Here is a 26,277-nt window from a genome sequence, read left to right on the forward strand (position 1 = left end):
GATGGTACTTTCCTACACAACCCCCCCCAAACGAAGGACAATAAGACTAGTCATTACCTGATGGGTCTTCATTGTCTAAGTGGAAATATCTGGAGAGTCCATCTGCATTGGAGTGGGTACTCCCAGGTCTATGTTCCACTGTATAGTCCATTCCCTGTAGGGATATGGACCACCTCAACAATTTTGGATTTTCACCTTTCATTTGTTTTAGCCAAAGTAGAGGTTTGTGGTCTGTCTGAACAATGAAGTGAGTGCCAAACAGGTATGGCCTCAACTTCTTCAGTGCCCAGACCACAACAAAGGCCTCCCTCTCAATGGCAGACCAACGCTTTTCTCTAGGGGTCAACCTCCTACTAATAAAAGCAACAGGTTGATCCTGGCCCTCAGAATTAAGTTGTGATAGGACTGCCCCTACTCCTAATTCAGATGCATCAGTTTGGACATAGAATTTTTTAGAGTAACAAGGGCTTTTCAGGACAGGTGCAGAGCACATGGCCTGCTTAAGCTCCTCAAAAAGCTTTCTGACAATTTGCTGTCCATAATACCTTTTTAGGCATTTTCTTGGATGGGAGGTCATTAAGAGGGGCTGCTATGGAGCCATAGTTCTTTATGAACCTCCTGTAATACCCAGTGAGGCCTAAAAAGGCTCTCACCTGAGTCTGAGTAGTAGGGGGAACCCAATCTAAAATAGTTTGGATTTTCCCCTGCAGTGGTGCAATCTGTTCCCCACCAACCAGGTGTCCCAGATAAACCACCTTCCCCTGCCCTATCTGGCACTTTGAAGCCTTGATAGTGAGGCCTGCTTTTTGCAGGGCCTCTAAAACCTTCTATAGGTGGACCAGGTGATCATCCCAGCTGGAGCTAAAGACAGCTATATCGTCCAAATATGCTGCAATGAAAGCTTCCAGCCCTTGCAGGACTGTGTTCACCAGCCTCTGAAAAGCGGCAGGTGCATTTTTCAATCCAAAAGGCATTACTGTGAATTGGTAATGGCCTCCAATGGTTGAAAATGCAGTTTTAGCTTTAGCATCTTCTGATAATTTGATCTGCCAATACCCTGCAGTCAAATCAAAAGTGCTTAGATACTTGGCAGATGCCAGTGTATCTATGAGCTCATCTGCCCTGGGTATAGGGTGAGCATCAGTTTTGGTTACCTGGTTGAGACCTTTGTAGTCTACACAAAACCGCATTTCCTTCTTTCCATCCTTGGAATGAGGTTTTGGTACAAATACCACAGGAGAGGCCCATGGACTTTCAGAGTGCTCAACCACTCCCAGTTCTAAATTTTTCTGCACCTCTTGCTTTATGCAGTCTCTGACATGGTCAGGCTGCCTATAGATCTTACTTTTGACAGGCAAGCTGTCTCCAGTATCTATAGTGTGCTCACACCAAGAAGTGGTACCTGGCACAGTAGAGAAGAGTTCAGAAAACTGACCCAGGAGATTTATGCAGTGGTCTTTCTGCTCAGCAGCAAGACAATCTGCTAGTACAACACCTTCCACTAGAGCATCTTGTTCTGTGGAAGAGAAGAGATCAGGAAGAGGATCACTGTCTTCTTCTTGTCCCTCATCAGTTGCCATGAGCAGGGTGAGATCAGCCCTGTCATAGTAGGGTTTCAGGCGATTGACATGGAGCACCCTAAGGGGACTCCTGGCAGTGCCTAAGTCAACTAAGTAGGTGACTTCACCCTTTTTCTCAACAATTGTGTGGGGTCCACTCCATTTATCCTGGAGTGCTCTTGGGGCCACAGGCTCCAAGACCCACACTTTCTGCCCTGGTTGGTACTGAACCAAAACAGCCTTCTGGCCATGCCATTGCTTCTGGAGCTCTTGGCTGGCCTGAAGGTTTTTACTGGCCTTTTTCATGTACTCAGCCATCCTTGATCTGAGGCCAAGTACATAATCCACTATATCTTGCTTTGAAGCTTTTAAAGGTTGTTCCCAACCCTCCTTAACAAGTGTTAGTGGACCTCTCACAGGGTGTCCAAAGAGGAGTTCAAAGGGGCTGAAGCCCACTCCTTTCTGGGGTACCTCCCTGAAAGCAAAAAGGAGGCATGGTAAAAGGATATCCCATCTCCTGCGGAGTTTTTCAGGGAGTCCCATAATCATGCCTTTGAGAGTTTTGTTAAATCTCTCCACCAGTCCATTTGTTTGTGGATGATAGGGTGTAGTGAACCTGTATGTCACACCACACTCCTTCCACATGGCCTTTAAGTAAGCAGGCATGAAATTGCTTCCCCTGTCTGATACCACCTCTTTTGGGAAGCCCACCCTGGAAAAGATTCCCAGGAGGGCCTTTGCCACTGCAGGAGCTGTAGTGGTCCTTAGAGGAATTGCTTCAGGATATCTGGTGGCATGGTCCACTACCACTAAGATAAACCTATTACCTGAAGCAGTAGGAGGGTCAAGGGGGCCAACTATGTCAACCCCTACCCTTTCAAAGGGAACCCCAACCACAGGCAGTGGAATAAGGGCTGCCTTTGGAGTGCCACCGGTCTTGCCACTGGCTTGACAGGTTTCACAGGACTTACAAAACTCTTTTGTGTCCTCAGACATTCTAGGCCAATGAAACAAGGGAACAAGCCTGTCCCAAGTTTTCATTTGCCCCAAATGTCCAGCTAGGGGAATGTCGTGAGCAAGAGTTAGGAGGAACTTTCTGTACTCCTGAGGAATCACCAATCTCCTGGCAGCTCCAGGTTTTGGATCCCTTGCTTCAGTGTACAAGAGGTTGTCCTCCCAGTAAACTCTGTGAGAGTCACTTACATTCCCATTAGCTTGTTTGACAGCTTGCTGTCTTAGACCCTCTAGTGTGGGACAGGTCTGCTGTGCCACACTCAGCTCCTCCCTGGCAGGCCCCCCTTCACCCAAAAGCTCAGCAGTGTCTGCTTCCAGCTCCTCTGGTGTAGGTTCTGCACAGGGTGGGAATTCTTCTTCCTCAGAAGTAGAATCCACTGTAGAGGGAGGGATAGTAGGTACTGATTTACCTTTGCTACCCCTAGCTTTAGGGAGCACTTGGTCCATTCTTCCAGGATCCAAGTCACCCTGTCCTTTTTGCATTTTGGCCTGACCCCTGGTCAAAGCAAAACTATGCCCTGGAATGCCCAGCATTGCTGCATGAGCCTCCAACTCCACTTCTGCCCAAGCTGATGTCTCCAAATCGTTCCCTAATAGACAGTCTACAGGTAAATCTGAGGCAACCACAACTTTCTTTGGGCCAGTAACCCCCCCCCCCCAGTTGAGATTCACAACAGCCAAGGGGTGGCTAAGGGTGTTGTTATGAGCATCGGTTACTTGGTACTGGTGACCAAGTAGGTGTTGTTCAGGGTGGACCAGTTTCTCTATTACCATTGTAACACTGGCACCAGTGTCCCTGTAGGCCTGAACCTCAACACCATTTATTAGGGGTAGTTGCTTGTACTTATCCATGTTAAGGGGACAAGCAACCAAGGTGGCTAAATCAATAGCCCCCTCAGAGACTAACACAGCCTCTGTGGTCTCCCTAATCAGACCAACCCCAACTAAGTTACCAATAGTGAGCCCAGCTACTCCCTTGGGTTGGCTATTAGTAGGTTTGCTCCCACCACCACTGCTATTAGTAGGGACACTAGGTGTAGCAGTAGGGATTGTAGTGGTAGGAGGCTTGGTGCTTTTCTTTGGACAACTGGGATCTGTTGTCCAATGGCCTTTTATTTTACATAAATAGCACCATGGTTTCTTTTCTTTGTTTTGATTTGAAGAGGATTTGGGCCCACCACCCCCACCAGAGTGTTTTTGTGGGCCTGATGAAGACTCATTTTTAGATTTGTCCCCACCCTTGTCAGAAGACTTACCATCCTTCTTCTTATTGCCATCTTTGTCACCCCCTGTATGAACTTTTCTGTTCACCCTTGTTCTGACCCATTTGTCTGCCTTCTTTCCCAATTCTTGGGGAGAGGTCAGATCAGAGTCCACTAGGTACTGGTGCAACAAATCAGACACACAATTATTAAGAATATGCTCTCTCAGGATTAAGTTATACAGGCTTTCATAATCAGTAACTTTACTGCCATGTAACCACCCCTCCAAGGCCTTCACTGAATGGTCAACAAAATCAACCCATTCTTGTGAAGACTCCTTTTTGGTCTCTCTGAACTTCATCCTGTACTGTTCAGTGGTTAAGCCATAACCATCCAGGAATGCATTCTTAAGAACTGTAAAATTATTGGCATCACTTTCTTTCACAGTAAGGAGCCTATCCCTACCCTTTTCACTAAATGATAGCCATAGGATAGCAGCCCACTGCCTTTGAGGGACATCCTGTACAACACAGGCCCTCTCAAGTGCAGCAAACCACTTGTTAATGTCATCCCCCTCCTTATAAGGGGGAACTATCTTGTGCAGATTCCTTGAATCATGCTCTCTTGCAGGATGACTATGGGTAATACTGCTGCTGCCACCATGGGTTTCTAAACCCAACTTCTGTCTTTCTTTTTCCACTTCTAAGGACTACCTATCTAAATCCAGCTGTTGCTGCTTGAGCTTCAGCCTGGATTGTTCCACTCTCAATCTATTGAGCTCCCTTTCTAACATTCTGTCATCAGGGTGGGTGGGAGGGACATGCCTTGAAACAGAAGTATGGTGAGAATGAACAGAAGGAGACCCATCCCTCACAGAAGGCATCCTAACAGCTTGGTTAACAGAAACATCACTTCTACTATGATGAGAAGGAATACTCTTGCTATGATGTAAGACAACACTATCAGTATGGTGCGATTCTACATCAGTACCAACTATGCTAGGCTGTCTGGTAATGGGCAGGCTAGGAAGTTTCTTTCCTGATTCTTTTTCTAGGGGAGTCCCTGGATCAGATTGGGAACCATTAGCTACTGTTTCACCAGAAGGGGCACCTCTGGCCTTATCCTGTTCTATAAGCATGTTAACCAACAGTTCTCTGGGGGGATTCTTCCCTACACTTAAACCTCTATCTATGCAGAGACTCCTTGCTCCTTTCCAGCTAAGGTGATCATAAGCAAGTTTGGACAGATCAACAGTTTGGCCTGTGCCAGACATTTTAGACAGTGTTTAAGTGATAGAAAAAGTGAGAAAAAAGTTTTTCAGAACTTTTGGAAAGACAGAAAAAAAAAACTTTTTAAATTTTTTGAAACTTTTAGAAAGTTTAGAGGTACTTTTCAGCACTTTAGAAAAGAAGTGAAAAGAGGAAATGCAAAACCTTTTGGTTAGGTGTACATACACTGAACTTGTTTTGTATATTTTTCCCTTATGAAAAGTACAGTAACAAAAAGTGGTAAGTAGTTGCAAAGTACTTATCCCACCGCTGCCACCAATGTAGGAGGCTGGACTGGCTTGTAGTGAGTACCAAGGGGTACTTACACCTTGCACCAGGCCCAGGTATCCCTTATTAGTGTATAGGGTGTCTAGCAGCTTAGGCTGATAGATAATGGTAGCTTAGCAGAGCAGCTTAGGCTGAACTAGGAGACGAGTGAAGCTCCTACAGTACCACTAGTGTCACTTGCACAATATCATAAGAAAACACAATACACAGATATACTAAAAATAAAGGTACTTTATTTTTATGACAATATGCCAAAGTGTCTCAGTGAGTACCCTCAGTATGAGGATAGCAAATATACACAAGATATATGTACACAATACCAAAAATATGCAGTATAGTCTTAGAAAACAGTGCAAACAATGTATAGTTACAATAGGATGCAATGGGGACACATAGGGATAGGGGCAACACAAACCATATACTCCAAAAGTGGAATGCGAACCACGAATGGACCCCAAACCTATGTGACCTTGTAGAGGGTCGCTGGGACTGTAAGAAAACAGTTAGGGTTAGAAAAATTGCCCACCCCAAGACCCTGAAAAGTGAGTGCAAAGTGCACTAAAGTTCCCCAAAGGACATAGAAGTCGTGATAGGGGAATTCTGCAGGAAAGACACAAACCAGCAATGCAACAACGATGAATTTCCAAACGAGGGTACCTGTGGAACAAGGGGACCAAGTCCAAAAGTCACAAGCAAGTCGGAGATGGGCAGATGCCCAGGAAATGCCAGCTGTGGGTGCAAAGAAGCTGCTACTGGACAGTAGAAGCTGAGGATTCTGCAATAACGACAAGGGCTAGAGACTTCTTTTTTGGAGGATAGATCTCCCATGCCATGGAGAGTCGTGCAGAAGTGTTTTCCTGAAGAAAGACCACCAGCAAGCCTTGCTAGCTGCAAATCGTGCGGTAAGGGTTTTTGCGTGCTGCTGTTGCCCAGGAGGGACCAGGATGTCACCAATTGCGTCTGGGGACAGAGGGGGCGTCGAGCAAGACAAGGAGCCCTCTCAGAAGCAGGCAGCACCCGCAGACGTGCCACAATAGGCACTACAAAGAGGAGTGAAATGGTGCTCTCCCGAAGTTGCACAAAGGAGTCCCACACCGCCAGAGGACAACTAAGAAAGTCGTGCAATGCAGGTTAGAGTGCTGTGGAACCAGGCTTGGCTGTGTACAAAGGATTTCCGCCGGAAGTGCACAGAGGCCGGAGTAGCTGCAAAAGACGCGGTTCCCAGCAATGCAGTCTGGCGTGGGGAGGCAAGGACTTACCTCCACCAAACTTGGACTGAAGAGTCACTGGACTGTGGGAGTCACTTGGACAGAGTTGCTGGAATCAAGGGACCTCGCTCGTCGTAATGAGAGGAGACCCAGAGTACCGCTAATGCAGTTCTTTGGTGCCTGCGGTTGCAGGGGGAAGATTCCGTCGACCCACAGGAGATTTCTTCGGAGCTTCTAGTGCAGAGAGGAGGCAGACTACCCCCACAGCATGCACCACCAGGAAAACAGTCGAGAAGGCGGCAGGATCAGCGTTACAGAGTTGCAGTAGTCGTCTTTGCTACTTTGTTGCAGTTTTGCAGGCTTCCAGCGCGGTCAGCAGTCGTTTCCTTGGCAGAAGGTGAAGAGTGAGATGCAGAGGAACTCTGATGAGCTCTTGCATTCGTTATCTAAGGAATTCCCCAAAGCAGAGACCCTAAATAGCCAGAAAAGAGGGTTTGGCTACTTCGGAGAGAGGATAGGCTAGCAACACCTGAAGGAGCCTATCAGAATGAGTCTCTGACGTCACCTGCTGGCCCTGGCCACTCAGAGCAGTCCAGTGTGCCAGCTGCACCTCTGTTTCCAAGATGGCAGAAGTCTGGAGCACACTGGAGGAGCTCTGGGCACCTCCCAGGGGAGGTGCAGGTCAGGGGAGTGGTCACTCCCCTTTCCTTTGTCCAGTTTCACGCCAGAGCAGGGCTAAGGGGTCCCTGAACCGGTGTAGACTGGCTTATGCAGAAATGGGCACCATCTGTGCCCATGAAAGCATTTCCATTGGCTGGGGGAGGCTACTCCTCCCCTGCCTTCACACCTTTTTCCAAAGGGAGAGGGTGTAACACCCTCTCTCTGAGGAAGTCCTTTGTTCTGCCTTCCTGGGCCAAGCCTGGCTGGACCCCAGGAGGGCAGAAACCTGTCTGAGGGGTTGGCAGCAGCAGCTGCAGTGAAACCCCTGAAAAGGCAGTTTGGCAGTACCCGGGTCTGAGCTACAGACCCGTGGGATTATGGGATTGTGCCAACAATGCCAGGATGGCATAGAGGGGGCAATTCCATGATCTTAGACATGTTACATGGCCATAGTCGGAGTTACCATTGTGAAGCTACACATAGGTAGTGACCTATGTGTAGTGCCCGCGTGTAATGGTGTCCCCGCACTCACAAAGTCCGGGGAATTTGCCCTGAACGATGTGGGAGCACTCTGGCTAGTGCCAGGGTGCCCACACACTAAGTAACTTAGCACCCAACCTTTACTAAGTAAAGGTTAGACATATAGGTGACTTATAAGTTACTTAAGTGCAGTGAAAATGGCTGTGAAATAATGTGTGCATTATTTCACTCAGGCTGCAGTGGCAGGCCTGTGCAAGAATTGTCAGAGCTCCCTATGGGTGGCAAAAGAAATGCTGCAGCCCATAGGGATCTCCTGGAACCCCAATACCCTGGGTACCTCAGTACCATATACTAGGGAATTATAAGGGTGTTCCAGTATGCCAATGTGATTTGGTGAAATTGGTCACTAGCCTGTTAGTGACAATTTGGAAAGAAATGAGAGAGCATAACCACTGAGTTTCTGGATAGCAGAGCCTCAGTGAGACAGTTAGTCAAAACACAGGTAACACAGTAAGGCACACTTATGAGCACTGGGGCCCTGGCTGGCAGGGTCCCAGTGACACATACAACTAAAACAACATATATACAGTGAAAAATGGGAGTAACATGCCAGGCAAGATGGTACTTTCCTACACTGCGCTAACGCAGTTTTGCGTCAAAAAATGTAATGCTGGCTAACCCCATTCCAACGCGCCAACCAGGCGTCATATTTATGGAATGACGCTAGCCGGCGCTGCTGCCTGGTTAGCGTTAAAAAAAATTACACGAACCGGGCAGCCCTGGCGTAGGGAATAATGGGGGTTGTGCGTCAAAAAATGGTGCAAGTCAGGTTAGAGTCAAAAATATTGACGCCAACCTGACTCGCGTCATTTTATGATGCACAACCACCATGGAAATAACTCATGTCTTAGCAAAGACAGGAGTCATGCCCCACTGCCCAATGGCCATGCCCAGTGGACTTCTGTCCCCTGGGCATGGCCATTGGGCAAAGTGGCATGTAGGGGGGCCTAACTGGTTAGCAGTACCCAGGGCACAATCAGAGTCAGGAAAACACCAGCAAAAAGTGGAAAATGGGGGCAAAAAGTTAGGGGGCCTCTGCAATCAGCCCTGTTCTCTCACAACCGGTAATACCTTAGGGATATATGTTCCATTCAATTTATGGTTAGGGCTCGGAAAAATTAAAAATGGATTTGCTGCCCAACCAAAGACTGAGACATGAAGTATTAAGGGTAAGCGTGAGGACTAATCCCTGGAATTGGAATCCAGAGATAAAAAAGGACATGATGGATCCCACCGGTAGATGTACTTGTGACCTGAGGACTAAAGGCAATATTTTGCACACTATAATGGATTTCTTAATAGCTTTGCAACTCCCAAGAACTATGTTATGTCCTATTTTTATAAAATACGGCATTAGGTATCCAGCTGAAGACATTGCACTTGTAACTGATATGCGTTTCTCGGACATTGCATGCGCCGTCAGAGGATTTGTGACTGCTGTGAAAAAGTTTCTTAATGGTACCTGAATGTCCCTCTTTTTGTGTATGTGGGTTTTTATCAATGTTTCTTAGATATTTTTGTTATTGTATGGTCGACGAGGGATAAATAAGTGGGTGCATAGTCTGTGGGTTTTAATTGGGAGGAGAAACATTTTTATTGGTGGTTATTTATTGCATGTAATGGATGGGATGTGTATTATGTAGGGGATTTCATGTTTTTTTACTTTTATATCTTTTGATGACTTGTGGTCTGAATAAACATTTATTGACTGACTGATTATTCAGCCCATAGGTCACCCAGAAGTTTACATTTTGACTATATGTTCTGGTATATGCTTTGGGACTGAGGTATAAAGTGTGCACATAGAAATGACCTTTAGCTAAATATTTTGGGCTGAGCTTTGAGAATATTACTTTGTTGCATTGGTGGTGTGTTGTGTTGGCTTACATTCTCTTTGATTGTTTTTTGCATTGCTTTTGCAGAATTACATTATTATTATGGCTAGTTTTCCTGCTGGTATTGTATTGCAGTTGTGTTGCTATTGCATTTTCGAGTGGTACTTTTATTGTATTGTGCCTTGCCATTGTGTTGTTCTTTTGTTATTGTTTTCTGTTTTGTTTGTAGTTCCTTTACAGACTAACAAATGTTGCTAGTTTGCCTTGAAGGTAATTCATTTCTGTCAAATTGCAATGAAAAAGAATCAATTTCCACTGATAAAGATTGTAAAACATCACTGCCACTAGATTTCAGTTTCAAATGACTCCAGTCAGTATAAAAGCATGACACAGATCCTATTCAAACTTACCTTTTCCAAACTAATTTTATATGATCAGGCCTAAGAAGGTGTTCTCATCACAAAGTTAGGAAATTAGTAAAAATAAAATAACAAACCATTATAAAAGAGTCAAAGTGTCACGTGGTGATTGAAGGAGCTCATTATGTGAATGGAAAACTGTAAACTTTTCAAAATATTGAACATTTTCATTTCACAACAAAAAAACACAATCTCATCAAAAGCATGCATGATAATAATTTACAACCTGCAGAAACATATGAAATAATCCCCACTTTTTTGTTCCAAATTGTTTGTGCCAACAGGTCGGATAGAATTATTTCTGATAATGTTATAATTTATTAATGGTGTACATTGTCATTTTTCCAACAGCTTCAAGTTTCTGAAAAAAAAAAATATTTATCAAAAAGTAATTTAGTCATACTGGGCTTTTAAATTTGTTTTGCAACCACTGAAATCATGCAATTTATCCTGGCTAATGAATTATTCTCTGTTTTTTGCCTTCTTCAAAGCATTTTTAAACTCTGTATTTTTCAGACTGTATATAATGGGGTTACACAGTGGAGTAACTGCAATATAAGACAGAGACTTTATCTTGTTTTCTTTCATTGAATATGTTGATATTGGTCGTACGTACGTAGACAAGATAGATACATAGAATAAAACCACCACAGTGATGTGAGAGGCACAGGTGGAAAAAGCCTTCTCCTTCCCAGTCTTAGACTTGATTTTCAGGATGGAAGAAGCAATTTTGCAATAAGATATAATGATAACAACAAATGATGTCATTGTCACTAATGAACCATCAACGTAGTTAAGAGTCTCAATGATGCTAGTGCTGCTACAAGAAATCTGTAACAGGGCTGTTGCATCACAGAAGAAGTGGTTAATGATATGGGACTCACAGAAGGAGAACCTTGACATTAGTACAGGATGTGGTATTCCAAGAAGAAGTCCTATTGTCCAACTTCCAGCTGCCAACCGCATGCATACAGCCTTATTCATGATGGTCATGTAGCGGAGGGGATCACAGATGGCCACATAACGATCATAAGCCATGATGGTCAAGATAAGTAGCTCTACACTTACCATGGCAATGAAAAAATACAGCTGCAGGAGGCATTCAGAGAGGGAAACCTCTACACCCTTTGTGAAGAAGTGGACCAGCAGTTGTGGAAAAATGACTGACGTGAAACTGATGTCGACAAATGACAAATGAGTAAGGAAGAAATACATAGGTGTATGTAAATTTGAGCTTAAATGAATAATTGTCAGAATCAAAAGGTTTCCCAATAGAGTTGTGAAGTAAATCAATAAAAGGGCAACAAAGAGTGGGACTTGCAACTGTGTAAAATCCGAAAACCCGACAATGAGGAAACCTGCAGTGAAGCGCATATTTGATTTATTCATTTTTCTAGCAATTCAACAAGGATTGCATCTGGAGACTCCCTGTAAATAAATACACATTTGATAATAATTTAATTATTGGCAAAAGGGTCAGTGGGGTACGTATAGGAATGTGATTTTTGTGTGACATTTAAAAAAAATGTATAACAGCATAAAGGAAACATTGTGAGCTTACAAATGCATACTTTTTACTGTTGAAGTTTAATATAATGCTCTTATAAAAAGTACCTATGTTTCATTTGGGATTCTGCTGACAATGAACACTAAGGGCCTGATTTAGAGTTTGGTGGACGGGTTACTCCATGGCAAAAGTAACATATATGCCGTTCACCACATTAGAAACGTCATTGGATTTAGTGCATTTGTAATGTGTTGAATGGGATATCTGTCAAATTTGTGATGGAGTAACACAGCAGTTGGAGAAGCCCAGCAGATGGACTCTAGGTTTGGCCCTAAATTAGTAGCTTTCCCAAAACAAAAAATTTTATTGGAGAGAAAATCACAATATACAAATATATAGCAGATAAAAAGGGGAACTCTTCAATTTGTGTTAATTACATCATGGCAATAAAGATGACAATCATAAAGTGCAGTGTGCATCAGATAAAAATGCAAATAAGTATCAAACAAGAGAGAGGTATGTATAATAAAGTATAATATTTCAATGAGTCATGGCCAACAAAAGCCTTAAGCATCCAGACTCAAATCGAATCCCATATGCGACTAAAAAAACGTGTAAACTATCTGCCCCATCAGCCCCACACTAAAAACATTTTCCATCTTGCCTTACCTTCATTTTTAAAGAGGCGATATGGAGTTTAATGTGGATCATTCAAGAGTTTAAAGTGATGGGCCTTAATTCGACAGACATTCATACTGTTCTTGATTTCATCACTTGTTACTGAGCCATCCTCCCCAAGTATCCGTCTAAGCTGGAGTAAATCTATTTTTCTCTCATTCTTGGCCTCAAAAATAAATTTGTAAGCCAGACTTGTATTGCCTTTAAAGGTCACTCTCATCAGATAGTTCAAAAAAGTATTCTCAGAGCATTTAACATGCCCTGCTAGCAGATGTTCCAAAAATGACATAATTGAAGATATCTAAAAAAGCCCTGATGAGCGAGGAAGAAACAATGCTCATATGATAATTATAAAGATTCCGTGCAGACTTGCCTTAATGTATAAAGACCCAACTCAGCCCATTACCCAGAGAAAATTTAATATGGACTGACGGTGGTCATTTTGGGCTATAACCCAGAGTAGTGTATTTATTATATGGGAGGTGAGAAATTGGGTTGCTGGGTGAGTGGGTTGTGATCCATGGTCAACCACAATCCTTGACAGGATGAGGCACAAGACAATCTAAACTTACCTGTGACCCACTTCTGCTAGCTTAGCACAGAGCAGTCAGGCTGAACTTAGAGGGAATGTGTAAAGTATTTTTTGCAACACTTTGAACAGGAAAACAGTGAATAAACCACACAAAAACATTCCACACAAAGTTAGAAAAATGGAGCAAAATGTAATAAATAAAACAAGCCCAAATTATAAAAATCCAAACAGTAGAACTAGAGTTATGAATTTTTAAAGATTAGAATTTGATTTTTAAATATAAAAGAGCACCAAAAAGCATAAAGTGCTAACTGGGGATATCTGGTAGAGGAGGACTGAATCAAAGTCACACTTTCAGGCCAAATGCGATGGAGCGCAGGTCGGGTACAGTTACCAGGTTAGCCTGGCTGAAGTTTAACCTTCTCAAGTTCATTGCAAGAGTCCTGTTCATGTTGAGGAGGACTGCAAGGAGCAAAGAGAGCATCTCAAGAGGATGTGGGAGAAGGGCAAGGAGCAGGTGGTTGTCGGTGTAGGTTTTGCTGGAACTGCTTGGTGGCAGTCCCTGTAAGCAGGGGATGCTGCATTGTAAAGCGTTGCGCTGCTGGAGCTTCATACTTTTTTGCGGTGCAAGTTATAAGGTCCTGGTGTGAACTGGCCCATGCATGGTCATGAAGAGACCAAATGCTTGATTTCAGTGCCCCTGAGCCACACCAAGGAACCTGGACCTGATAGACACCATTGGGGGTCAGGAACATGCTCCAGCTGGGTCCAGGGAGTAGCACAGGATGTTGGGGAGATTTTTATATTTCTAAGGCTCCCATATAGTACTTAAAGATGAAAAGCTCAAGTTCACATCTAGAAATTCCCTAATCATATTCATCACTATACAAATATACTCTTCATCCAACTACAGCTTTCTCTCAAATGTTCAATGCTGTAGAGTAGAGGGGTGACCGACCACTCTGAGTGAAATAACAAAGACAACGAGATATGGTCAGGGATTATTCTCACATTTAATCAGATATTGACAAACGAGAAATGTGAATGGCTTGCAAAGAACATGTGATCCAAGAGAGATATTATGAGGGGATAAATAAAAGTAAATCCAGAATCCTCTGATCTACAACTATGCCAAGCATGCAGTGATGCATAGAAGGACACAATTTGGTTCACCACATCTCTGAGTTTTCTCTCGCCAACTGTGTTCTGAGGTCTCCCTGATGTGGTATCTACCCCCAGACATAATGGGAAATTATAGTCGCCACATAGTACAATGGGATCTGGACACAGATGAAGTTTGACTAGCAAATAGTTACACATGGATAGATCATCCTGTATGGCCCTAAATGGTGCAAATAGTCAATTGAATATCATCTGTTTTAGTCAGGGCTATTAGCCACCATCCCCCTTTCTCCAATTTACTTTGTAATACCACACAGTTTTTGTCAGAGGCTAGAAGTATCACTCTACTTTGGTCAGAATTGCAGCAAGGAACACTAAAAATCTTGGAGTCAAACTCTCACAGCTCAAGGGCTTGCTTTTGAGACAAATGCATTTCCTGAAAACATATAAGATGTGGCTTGAGAGTATACAGCGCCTCCTTGATTAGCTTACACTTATTTGATACATTCATCACATTAACAACGCTAAACCTTGCAAAAAAGTTAGACCCCTCCCCAAGTCCACCTCCCTAGGCCGCATCATATTTAGAACTTCATTAATCACACCAAACTAATTCCACTTGATGGAAATGAGATGCAAGATGAACAAAAAAAGAGATAAAATAATGTGAAATAAGATCACCCAAAGCTTTAACAGTGACTACACCTTTCCCATAAGAGAAAAATAAGGCTAAAGATTTAGAGAGAGCTCAGGAGAGCACAAGCTACAGACAAAGAGCATATTCCAGATAGAACATGGATATAGAAATGAGTCGTTAAATCACTGTATGGTTTCCATATTAAAGGCAGGTTATTTTGCCAGTTGCCATTTTTTTAAGAGCAAAACATCTTGACAGAAATACATATGTCTTCATAATTAATTCTCAGATTAGTGGGCTCTAACAGCAAAATCATTGCCCCAATTATTTGAAACCCCAGGATTTGCTTGCCAAGCTGCCATTGAAAGTCCACTGTCTCTTTACAGTCTATATCCCAGTTAATTTTGTATTGGAAAATGCCTTTCTGAAATGCCTACCACTACAACCTCTTGGGCCATTGCCTTCACTGCCCTCGGATATCCCCAAGACCCAGAGATTGTTAGTTTGGGATGTGTTTTCTGGCTCTTCTAATTTAGAAGTGAGCTCTTCTAGCTGAGCTTCAGCAGTTTCATTTCTTCTAACATCCTCCTGAAGGACACCCTGGTGTATCTCCAGATCCCCCAGGTGGGTGTTGATAATGTACTTGCTCCTGGATAGCTTTCTCAACACCACCTGTGTCTTCAGATATGCCATTTTAAAAGCGAGGGAATCCTTCCTATACTCCTCCCAATGGAGCTACAGAAGATCATATAAATACAATAGTGTAGGGGCATGAGTAGAAGCAGCAAAGCAACCAGCACTGACATTCTTTTGGGGAACTATTCTGTTAATTTCCAATGAGCTACACCCAGAATTGCCCCTGAGGTTGGCCAAAGCCTGAATCCTGGTATCAGGAAGAGGCGGATTACTTGTGAACCGTAGGGAGGAAATGGGCTTGTTGGTGTAAGTTCCAGACCTTCAGGATCCCATAACATTTCTTTCTCCTCCTTGACGAGATCGGGATCCAGGTCTCCCTAGAAAAAGACTTCAGATATCAAATCCTCCAGCTGCATTATTGTTAGGGGCCTACTCACCACTGCTTTCAGATTGGTACTGGCAACAGCCCTCCCAGCTGCCCTATCCCTAAGCAGTGAGTCCCTGGAATTCAATACGTTTTTCTGATCTGAGCTCTAAATCCTCACCATCAGACATACTGCCTGCCTCAGAATGTGAGTAGACAGCCTTGGCTATATTTCTATATTTATTACTTGCAATGGAGGAAATACAATCCCCAGCATGGCTGCACAGGGGGGCACAGGCCTGTCTGCCACGAGTCACTTGCCGCACACATGTATGGTTGCAAACTTAAAAGTACATGTCCTGCCTTTTAAATAGATGGTACCCTCTTATGTGGGCCACATAGGGCCTACCTTAGGGGTGACCTATATGTATAAAAACAGATGGTTTGGGCCTGGCAAGAGGTTTAACTTGTCAGGTCCACATGGCAGTTTAAACTGCACAGGCAGGCTCTGTAATGGCCGGTACAAGATGAAGTTAAGGGGCTACTTAAGTGGGTGGCACATTCATTACTGCAGGCCCACTAGCAGCATATACATTTCCAGGGCACATGCAGTACACTTTATGAGGGGCTTATAAGTAAATTAAATTTAGAGGAGAGATTATAAGCCCTTTAGTGCTGGTTGGTAGTAGTAAAGAGTCTCAAAGCCATCAAACACAAGTAAATGTGGGGGGAAGACTACCTGCTGAAAGTGGGGAGAGCTACCCAACCCCATAGGAACTCTATTCACTGAGGTGGAAAATCTGGAGAGACCATCAGTATTGGTGTGGTCTGATCCCGATCGGTGTTTCACTGTACAATCCATTTCCCTGAAGGGAGTTGGACCACCTTAACAGTTTGGGATTTTCACCCCTAATCTGCTTGAGCCATCTGAGGGGCCTGCAGTTTGTCTGACCCAAGAAGTGAATCCCAAACAGGTGTGGTCTTAGCTTCTTCTATGCCCTGTGGAAGTGACCTCCAATTAATGAAGGCTACTGATTGCTGTAGGCCCTTATCATTAAGCTTTGCTAAGATTGCCCCTATGCCATGCTCTGAAGTGTCTGTTTGCACAATGAATTGCTTGGAGAAGTCAGGTGTCCTGAGTATCAGTGCTGTGGACATGGCAAATTTGAGGGTATTAAAGACTGTATGACAAACCTCTGTCCAAATCACTAATCTGGGCTGCTTCTTCGAAATCATCTCAATTAAGGGGGAAACAATGGAACATTAGCCCTTAGCAAACTTCTGTGATAACCAGTGATGCCTTGGAAGGCTTACACTTTGTTTGGGTTTTAGGTGGTTGTCAATCTTGGCCTGGAGAGACTACACCTTGCCTCCATCTACCAAGTGTCCCAAATACAACACAGAACTCTGCCAAATCTGACATTTACTGGCCTTGATGATAAGGCTTACCTGTTGCAGGGCCTGGAGCACCTTGTGGGGGTTGGTGCAGGTGTTTCTCACAGCTGGAACTATAGACAGCAATGTGATCTAGATAGTTGGCACAAAAGACCTCCTTACCAACCAGAGCTCTGTTAACCAACCTTTGGAAGGTAGCAGGGGCCTTTTCAATCCAAATAGCATCACCAAAACTGGAAGTGGTCCTCTGGGGTTGAAAATGCAAATCTCTTTTTAGCTCTCTCAGTCAAGGCAATCTGCCAGTACCCTTATGTCAAATCAAAGGTAGTCAGTAGTTTTGCAGCACCTAGACTGTCAATGAGCTCATCAGCTTGAGGGATTGGGTGCGCATCAGTCCTGGTGACTGAGTTAAGTCCTTAGTAACCCAAGCAGAACTGGTACATTGCCAGCTGGGGCGGTTTTTCGTACCAACACAACAGGGCTGGACCAGGGACTATTAGAGGGCTCAGTCACCTCTCAGGCCAACATGCTGGAGACTTCCTCCTTGATTCTGGCTCTCACCCTGTCTGCCAACTTGTAAATGTTGTTCTTTACAGGGGGACTGCCTCCCATACCAATATTGTGGATATACATAAGTGTAAGTCTAGGGGTGAGTGAAAACAGGGGGGGAAACTGTCCCAGCAACTGGTAACACTCACCTCAGTGTTCTAGGTTTATGTAACGGGGGTAGAGAGGTTGACACCCTCCACTGACTGATTGTGTTCTTTTGCAGAGAGAGGGTCATGGAGAGGTTCACTTTCCTTTTCCTGTCCCTCATCTGCAACAAGGAGCATGCTCACTTCGGACCTCTCAAAGGGAGGCTTCAGTCTGTTGAGGAGAATCACTCCAGGGGATTTCTAAGGGTCTGGAGATCCATCAGGTAGGTGGTCTCCCCCTTTTGCTCCTTGATCTCATATGTGCTAATCCAGCTGTCCTGGAGAGCCTGTGGCTCTACTGCTTTTATGACCCATACCTTCTGGCCAGGTTGAAACGACACCAGAGTGGCCTTCTGGTCATACCAAAGCTTCATTATTTCTTAGATGACCTCAAGATTGCTATTTGCCTCTTTCTAGATGTGATGCAGCTGATTGCAGAGGGCAAGCATATAGCTAATCTTATCCTGAGGATGGCGTGTTCAGAGCTTTCTCCCACCCCTCCTTAACAAGGTTCATCGGTCCCCTAACAGGATAGACATAGAAGAGTTCAAAGGGATTGAATCCTACTCCTTTTTGTGGTACCTCCCGGTAGGCAACAGGAAGACAGGGCAGGAGGACATCCCTCTTACACCTCATGAGTTCAGGCAGACCCATAATCATGCCTTTCAAGGACTTGTTGAATCTCTCCACTAGATAAGTGGTTTGGGGGTGATAGGGTTTGGTGAACATGTAGTTTACGCTACACTCATTCCACATGGACCTCATATATGCAGACAGAAGGTTAGTGCCTCTGTTAAACACTGTCTCCTTTGTTAATCCAACAAGTGTAAAGATCCCCATCAGAGCTCTAGCCACCATGGGTGTAGTCACTCACCTCAGGGTGTGGCGTGGTCCACCAAGACCAGGACAAACCTGTTGCACTTCAAAGGGAGTGCCAAAGACTGGTAGCAGGGTCGGGGGAACTTTGTTCTTTTTCCCTGACTTCTCACTGACCTGGCAGGTAGGACAGGACTTACAGTATAAATCTGAGGCTGTCTTCATTCAGTGCCAATAAAAGTGGGAGACAAGCATGGCAAAGGTCATGTTCTGCCCCAAATGTCCTGCCGGGGTGTACAATGAGCCAAGCCTAGTAGGAAGACCCAGTAACACTGGGGGACCACTAGCATATGGGCTTTCCCAGTACCAGGAGACCTAGGCTGTCTTTAAAGGAGATCATTCTCCCAGAAGATTAGGTGATCCTAAAAGGCTTCACCTGCTTCATGGACTAAGGCCTGTCACCCCTTGCCCTCAATAGTGGGACACTCTCTCTGTGCTTGGCAGAATTACTCCCTGGTGGGCCCTCCCTCAACCTGCCAGCTGGCAAGCTCAATTCGGTCACCTAGGGTGCAATGTCCTCCCTGGTTGGCTCTGAGGCCTCCTCCTCATGGACCCCCTCAACCTCTGCTACAGGAACCTCAGGGATCGGTTTCCCATACCCCTTGCCCTTCTCCTGGGCAGCTGTGTGGGCCATTGTTTAAGGCTTCAGATGCCCTTGACTACCTGTTCAGGCAGCCAATGTCTTTGTGACCATACAGACCCTCGCAGGCAATCCCATCATCTTCAAGTGAGACCTGAGCTCTACCTCCTTCCAGGCAGTGTGCTCCAGGTCATTGCCTAACAATCAAAAGGCATGGAAAGAACCTCAGACCCCAACCCCACCCTCAAAGTAAATCAGAGCCATCGGTAGATGGCTCTCGTGATTGTCGTGACTATGACTTGGTGCAATGTGTTCGGTAGGACCTGCTCTTAGGACACCAGGTGACACTTCACAGTTGTCATGCACGCTCTTATGTCTTGCATGGCCTCCAGACATTGCCTAATAATGGTGACTCACTGTCCATATTTTGAAGTAGTTGCAGGCATGTGGCTTTTCGGCCCATTTCTCTATCGCTCAAGGAAACTAGAGTCACCTCTGTCTGTCCTCAAAAGCTAACTGTGATCACCTCCTCCGCGAGCACAACTTGCGCTAACCTGGTGCCTGCCCACAGGTGGGGGCTGGGCCCTCTTGGGACATTTGGATCCCCACTTGGAGTGTCCATACTCATAACACTCAGTACATTGAGGAACAAACCTCCTTGTCTGCTTGTCAAAGAACCACTTCTTCCTAGGCTCAGACTGAGACTGATTACCACTACTCTGTTGGTAATTATTTTAGGGGCCTTTTTAGAATTCCTTATTTTTAAGTTTTCTCCTCCATCTTTTTCTATTGGAAACTCTGACCACCTTTGTGGTTGCCCCCAAGCTACCTTTTTGGACACTCTGATGCTGGCCTAGAGGTCTGCCTCCTCAGCATGCTTCCTAGGGTCAGTCAGCTTACTGTAAACTAGGTGCTGACACAACTTTGGCAAATAGACATTGAGCATGTGTTCTTGCATGATTACATTGTATAACCCAACACAATCATGAACTTTGCGCCCGTCACCCAGCCATTCATTGACTTACTGGACTAATCCACAAAATATAACCAGGATTGGTTGGGGAGGTTCTGGATGTCTCAGAATCATTGGCAGTCCTTCCCAGGGGTCAGCCCAAATTGAGCTGAGTCAAATCAAGAATTTATTAGGATAAGGAACTCTGACAGAGTAACAACAGATTTGAAAAGAAGGCACAACAACTATACATATACATTATAAGTTTGCATTCAAAGATATAACTTCTCCACTTTACATAAATTGCAGATTAAAAATAAAACTTTAAGGTAATAGCAAATTAATAAATCATGCTACAAAAATGTCATTTGATAAAAACAGCAGTTTTAGATAGAGACATCCTTCATGGTGCAATATGAAATATACAACTAAAACATATTTAAATTCTAGAATGAACAGAAAGAACAAGACCTGTAGCATTTCAACAACAAAGACCTGAAAATTAGAAGAATGTGTTTTGTTTGATATACAATACTGACCACAGAGAAAGGTGTCATGCATAATGTAGGATGTGCAAATTTGTAAATTAAGATCTTATAAGTGCCATAACTATACTTAACTAACTGCAACCGGCCAAGCCTGAAGACAATGGAAATATACAATTCAAAACAATAGACGTAAACACAAAGGGTATTACAAAACATTTAATTGCTTGGGAGTGATATTGTCTTGCAGGCCTCCGAAACAGTTCATAAGTTGAGTTTAAATGACAGAGGCATTAGAAGTTTGCAATGTGCATTCTGTAACAGTGGCGACATGCATTATTCAGTGTGCAACACTGACCATAGCAAGGACGGCAGTTATAGAATCTGCAAATATTGCAAATACTAAGCATATTAAGGACCTGTTTTAGAGATTGTCAGAAGGGCTACTTCGTTACAAGCGTGATGGATATCCCTTCCCCCGTATTGTGATTCCCATTGGATATAAAGAGATTGTAATACAGCAGACAAGATATCCGTCACATTTGTTAAGGAGTAAACCCCATTTGCCAAACTCGAAATCAGGCCCAAAGACAATGGTGTTGTACAGACAACTGCACAATGTTTAAAAAACATTAAAACATTGATAAAATTCATTACAGATTTCATTAAGTGGATCTAATACAAACTTACGAGCGTCCAAGGAAGTGTGGATGTTATGTTTAGGAAACATTGTCCATAAAACATGACAACATGCATTCAATAACACAGGACAAGCAAAGAGAACATGATTGAGGTCTTGAATGTGTAGTTGACAAAGGTCACATACTCTTCCTTCCTTTAGGACTTTATCCAAAATTGCAGTTATAACATGGAGGTGAAGCAAATCCATTCTCATTAAAAGTATAACACTTCTGACCCCATGAGGCAAGCTGCGGATTAAATATGGCTGAGTTTCAGTTCTCAGAGAACTCTCCTGAACTACTCGGTTTTGCAGGTTTGACTGGCATAACAAGATGTCTGTGCCCTGGCTTATAGTGGGCAATGTGTTTTTATAAGCTTCTTTGAAAAAGTTTTAGACATAGGGGATTCCAGCACTCCTCAGGCCTGCTCAAAAGACCTATAAAAAGTGGATTTTCTTTTAGAGAACATTTTGAATTTCAAAGCAAGTTGGATGGCTATCATGTGGATGCAATTGATTTGGTCCCCAACCTTGAATATTAGTAGTGTGCCCCTCCCCTCAGTAGACATTTGCTTCCATAGGCCACTCCACCCTCCCAAATACTCCCCAGGAACCTTGTGAACACTCAGTGAAACTTCATAAGCAGAAAACCACTTATGAATGTCATCTTCCACCACATAACTGGGCACCATGGCCAGATTTATGAAGGTTCGCATTTGCGAATACCAAATAGCGATTTTTACCAAATTGCTAACTTGGATTCGCAAAATGCGATGTAACAACACCACTGCAGATTTTTTTGTGATTTCTTAAAATTTGCATTCACAAATAGCGAGTATCAAATAGCGATTCGATAAAATAGCGAATCGGTATTTGAAAATCGCAATTTGTGATTTTTGTATTCTGGAGCAGCTTGATGACATCACAAACAGCAAGTGAGTCAGTGCCTGCTGTTTCCAGAAGCCTGAGCCACAGGAGCAGGCAGAGAGACCCTGCACAGAACCAGGGAGGCACTCAGGAGAGTCAGCCACGACCAGAAAACACAATGGCCACTGATGGGAATGGCAAGGACACAGGAGGGAGAAAAAGAAAACTGAAATTCAGTGGGCAGGAATCGGAGGTGCTCACAGAAGAGGTGGTCAAGAACCATGACCAGTTATTTGGCAAACACTCACTACATGTCCCAGAAAGTGAGAAGAGGAATACGCCAGGGGAAATGTTTATCATTAAAGTAACTGTAAGATTACAAATTCAAGGTGAACATCATGGATGACATGCTGCGCATTGTTGTTGCAGATGATCCCGGCCCGACACAGCAGAAAGTGGAAAAGAGGGGAATGACAAAAGTCAGCCACAGTCAGATTCAAACACCAGTGAGTCCATCATACCAGCACCAACCAAATGCATGGCAAGAGTGCTACCCCTCCCTGAGTTTACTCTGGACTCCGATGAATTGCAGGAAGAAGTACCCACACCACCTTCAGAGGGTAGAAGCACCCGTAGACTACAGACCCTGTTCCAGCGTCAGTCTAGTCTCCTCAGTAGGCGTTGTGAAGAAGGCAGACAGTGTACAGAGGGGTTGTAAATCAGCGATTAAGTCAAGTATAATGGCAGAGTTCAACCAGTACTTGTCATAAATCATCTCCTCCGTCTGATCAAATAGGATAATGCACATTCTAAAAATGCACTCCTGTCTCCTCCCCGTCTCCTCAAACCTGCCAGGATCCTCATCCTCCTCGCCATGACGTAGAGGGCAGCCATTGTTGAAAAGGGCTGATGCATTCTGGGCCGCTTTATATAGATTGCATATGTTTACCACCTGATTTCAATTTGTGGTAAATTGCACATGTAAAAACCCATTTTACAACTAATCATAATTTGCAAATGCTTGATACATTGAATTGCGATTCATTATTTGTGAATCGCAGTGTGTGATTCGCAAAATCTAGTCGCTATTTTAAGGAATCACTATTTTAGTGATTCCTTAAATGTGCACTGCGAATGCCTTTCATACATCATGAAAGGCGATTTTGCATTCGCAAACGGTGGAATTTACCAATTTGCATTGTTTGCGAATGCAAAGTCCTTTGAAATATCTGGCCCCATACCCGTTGGTATACAAACCATTCTGTCTCCATCAGGTACTGCATGTATGCTGCCACCATTGCTGGACTCTGATTGCCTAGCTCTCAGTTCCAGCTCTTTTAGGCTCCTCTGAGGAGCCAACCTTTCCAAGCAAAGTTTCTCCTCCTTCTATAATTTTGCCATCTGCAGCCTGATTTCACTCTCCTCCCTCCTCTCTGCCAGTTCCTCTGGGGAGAGGTCATGAAGAGATGATGAACCCTGCCCTTACAGGAAGCTCCATTTCTGGGGTAATTTCTTCCCCCTCTGCTATAGGTGGGTCCTCTGAATAACCCCCCTCTGGGCCCTTCATCTCCTCATCCTCTGTTGGGGTCACACCCAACGCAGCACGGGATGATGCACAGCCCTCTGGGTCTGCAGTTCCACCTTTCTTGTGGAAGCCCTGTTCCCTTGCAGAAGTCCTTGAGCTGGGCCACAGTATAACTCTCCCGGGTGGCCAGGTCAAATTCTGTTCTTGCAGGTGCAAATGTAGATGCTCCAGTTAAAGATATAATTTTAGGGAAAAATTAAAGATGCCAATCAGGAAGAATTTAACATTCAAAATGTTCTTGGATGTGGATGAGTAGAGTACACCAAGACACTGTATAGCGATGCACAAACACAAGTCCTATTCTCACCTCTGACCACCAATGTTAGAAATTGGGTTTCTGGTTTGCAGAGGTATGCACCTAGTCATTGTAAGGCAGATAAACACTAAGGCCCGTATTTATACTTTTTTTAGCGCCGCATTTGCGTCGTTTTTTGACGCAAAAACGGCGCAAACTTGCAAAATACCATTGTATTTTGTAGGTTTGCGCCGTTAGCCGTCAAAAAGCGGCGCAAATGCGGCGCTAAAAAAATTATAAATACGGGCCTAAAAGTTAACCTGTGCTCACACTCTGGTAGCTTGCCAGAGAGCAGTCAGGCTTAACTTGAGAGACAATGTTTAAAGTATTTGTGCAACACTTCAAACAGTAAAACAGTGAAAACATCACCCAAAAATAATCCACACTGTGTTAGAGCAGTAGACCTGAATTTGATGAACAAAACAATACCAAAACAACAAATTCAATAAACAGAAGCCGAGATATGCATTTTTAAATATTAAATGAAAAACAGCACTGACAAGCAATGAGTGCTTAAGTGAGGTATCTGGTCATGCTGGACAGGGATAACTCAAAAGGTTCAGGCTGGCTGCCATGGAACCCAGGCTGGGTACACCCTTGTCCTATTGAAAAGTACCTCGTGTAGAGGGTTGCTTCAACGTTGAACATCCAATGCGAGGTGCAGGGGGTGCATGTGAAGGTGATGCTTCAGTTCTGATCCATGCAGTAAGGGATGCGTTACCATTGAGCCGCACAGTCATCAATACGATGTCCTCAAGCACCTGTGCTGCACTGAACCCTTTGCACTGGGGCGATACATTGTCGTCAAGTCACGCAGCCAGTGATACAAAGATGATGCCTCAGGCCTGGGGGCAAGGTACTGGTTCTGAGCCACGCAGTTGGTGCAGCAATGTCTTTGTCCTTAGCGACAGCAGCGATGCATCAGTGTGGAGGAGAGATGTGGTGATTCTGATCAATGCAGGGATGGCAATCCATGGGATTCTGTAGAAAACAGCTGTAGAACCCACTTCCATGGGCCCAGAACTGGATTGGCACCACTCAGCAGGGTAGGACTCACAGTTGGCAGAGCCAAAGAGCTGTAGCAGAGTGGTGTGAAGTCTTTGATGTCCCTGAGTCTTCAGAACAGGAAGCAAGCCAGCAGACCCTTAAAGTCACTGTGATTCTGGAATGGAGAGATGAAGGTCCAGTCCTTCTCACTCCCAGGCAATAGGACAGCAGGCAGCAGGACAGCTCAGCAAAGCAGTATAGTAGCTCAGCAGAGTGCCAGTCCTCATAGCAGCACTGCAGTCCTTCTTCAGAGTATCCACAGGTCTAGAAGTGTAGTGGGTTTGTGGTGTCAGATATCCAATACTCATACCCAGTTGTGCCTTTGAAGTAGAATAGACTTCAAAGATGGGTCTTTGAAGTACATCAAAGTCCTCCCTCCTTGCCCTGAATCCAGACACACTACAGGGTGTTATGCAGCCCTTTGTGAGGGTTCATGTCCCAGTGCATTCAGGTATAAGTGTCAGCTCCTCCCTCCCATCATGCCATGGCCCAGTATGGCCCATTAACTTGCAGATGGCTACTCAGTCACACCTGCACTCCCTCTGTGTGTGGCTGTCTGGAGGGAATGCACAAGAATCAAGCTGTCACCCACTGAGATGTATGTTCAGAGGCAGGCAGAAAGCACCAAATGGGTGAAGTAAGAAAATGTCAACTTTCTAAAAGTGGCATTTTCAGCACTGCTATTTGGAATTTGACTTCACCATAAGTTGTGATTTTAAATTGTGAGTTCAGAGATACCATACTTGACAAACCTATCATTTCCAGCTTGAGAGTTACACTTATAAAATGTAATAAGGTAATCCCAGTGTTATCCTGTGGGAGAGATAGGCCTTGCAGTAGTAAAAATGAATTTGAGAGTTTTTCACTACCAGGGCATGTAAAACTTAAAAGCATATGTCCTGCTTTTTAAATACATTGCACCCTAACCTGTGGTTCACCTATGGCCTACCTTAGGAATTGCATATATGTATAAAAAAGGAAGGTTGAGGCCTGGCAAGAGGTTTCATTTGCCAGGTCGATATGGCAGTTTAAACTTCATAGACAGTGTTGCACTGGCATGGTTAAATAGGTACTGAAATGTGTGGCACAATCAATGGTGCAGGCACATGTAGTGCACTTTGGTAGGAACTTATAAGTAAATTAAATATGCCAATGGGGTATGGGCCAATGTTACCATACTTTAGGGGAGAAATCACAAGCCCTTTAGAACTGACTGGGAGTGATAAAGTGCAAAGACTATTAAAACCATCAAAAGAGAGGTAACAAATGGAGGGGGGCAGGCTAAAATTCGGAAGGAAGACCCCCTAAGGCTGTCAGGTCTAACAGTGCATTAATGCCAGTCCTACCTGTTC

The sequence above is a fragment of the Pleurodeles waltl genome, chromosome 7 (genome assembly GCF_031143425.1).
Source record: "Pleurodeles waltl isolate 20211129_DDA chromosome 7, aPleWal1.hap1.20221129, whole genome shotgun sequence".
Taxonomy (NCBI): Eukaryota; Metazoa; Chordata; class Amphibia; order Caudata; family Salamandridae; genus Pleurodeles; species Pleurodeles waltl.